This window comes from Artemia sp. Qi Xiang Cuo, chromosome 8, assembly GCF_049724085.1.
Source record: "Artemia sp. Qi Xiang Cuo chromosome 8, ASM4972408v1, whole genome shotgun sequence".
NCBI classification, from domain to species: domain Eukaryota; kingdom Metazoa; phylum Arthropoda; class Branchiopoda; order Anostraca; family Artemiidae; genus Artemia; species Artemia sp. Qi Xiang Cuo.
The window spans coordinates 54,862,889-54,864,864 of NC_142801.1; positions in this window are offsets into that span (position 1 = coordinate 54,862,889).

Sequence of the window (1,976 nt, forward strand, 5' to 3'; positions counted from 1 at the left end):
CACCGCCCCTTTCATATACGGAATAATTTCTGTTCGTTTTAAGATTTAATGTCGCTCCTTACTTTTTTTCAAATAATGTAAAGAAGAAAACATTTTTATATTCAATTCAAGGACAAGGCAATTGCTTTCAAGGTTACAGGTTGGCTAATATAGATGATCCTTAGAAGTCTTTACGTGTATCACGTGACCAATCAAGAGTGATCCCGGACATTAACTCATGGCCAAACAGAAAAACCAATTATTTGTAAAACCTGAACAATTATACGTATTTGGGCATCCTACCCATTTCTCCTGAATTATATATGAATTTCATTGATAAAGTTAATATTGAGTTTCTCCTCTCAGAGCAATGTTTCCAGAAAAGATAAATTACATCATTGCAGCGGCAGCTGCAACCTAGTAAAGAGCGAACCACAGCCCATAGTAATCTAAAGTTGAAAAAATTGTTTTAAAAATAAATGTCTATGGATAAAAAATTGCCATCTGACACTGAATCATGAACGATAAATATTATTTCGGTTAATCTTAGAAGTAAAAGTTTATTGCGAAAGGAAATATATGATGATTTCAAAAAAGAGCCTGAAACCCCTTGAAAATGGCGTCAAATCGAAATTTTATTAAAGACATTAAAGACATATCTACGTCTTTAATATAAATGAATATGCTAATGGCACGAAAAACGCATTTATATGTTATAAAAATGCACTTCAATCAATCAATCAATTTATTTAAAAGGAACACAGAAAAAATTACAGAACTTTAGACCCCCACAAAGGGCTCTTTGGCCTATGACAGTGGGATACTAAACGCAACATTAAATAATAACATTAGCATTAGCACATATCTACGTCTTTAATATAAATGAATATGCTAATGGCACGAAAAACACACTTATAGGCTATGTTACAAAAACACACTTCAATCAATCAATCAATTTTTCAATCAATTAATTTATTTAAAAGAAACACAGAAAAAATTACAGCACTTTTGACCCCCCACAAAGGCTCTTTGGCCTGTGAGAGTGGGAGACTAAACGCAACATTAAATAATAGTACTAAAATCAAACAGAAGGACAAGAAAAAAAAAAAAAAACTTAACAACACAAAAACTATCATGCCAATCAAAATAAATGAAATAAACAAATCGAATTGGAAAGATGGAGGGGGGAAAAGGGAGGAGAGAACAAACTGTCAAGGCAAAAGAGGTGGTTAGTTAGCTGTTTTTTTAAATTGTCCATAGGAATGACATAGCCGAATTGGTAACTGGTAGAGAATTCCAGATGGAGGCACAACACCAAACTGGATTGAAGTCTGATCTACTAGTTTCGGTTTTAAGAATGAAAATGTCCATATGATTTCTGAGAGAAAACGAAACACAAGATTCAATGCGCAATTCAGAATTTAAAAGGTATAATTGTTTGAAGAAATTAAGAAGGAATCCATGAAAATACTTAAAAATGAAACAAGAGGAAAGAAAGATATATATGGATTGACCATCCCATTGATTCATGCTGAGCGGGTCTTTCACCTCACACACTAATTTAATGGCTTTTTTATATATTTTGAAAACAGGAAAGGTAAAAGAAGAGAATGTTGATACCCACACTGTTGGACAGTAGTATATATAAGGTTGAATGAGAAAATGAAAGAGGATCTTTATTATTGAACCAGGGAAGCAATGACGAAGCTTCCGAAGAACTTTTAGATTTACGGAGAGCTTAAGTTTTACGAGAGCTCAGTGATGTTCGAAAGAGAGATTTTCGTCCAATAAAATACCCAGAAATCGAACATGTCTATCAGGTGGACGATTTATATCACCATGAGAGGTAGAAATATTTTGAACCAAAGGACAAGAGGTGCCTGATCTTGAAAAAATAAGTAGACTAGATTTAGCTATGGTTAGGGCAAGACGATTTGCATCAAACCAAGCAAAGGTTCTTTCTATAACAGAATACACATTCTTGATAAGGGAAGAAT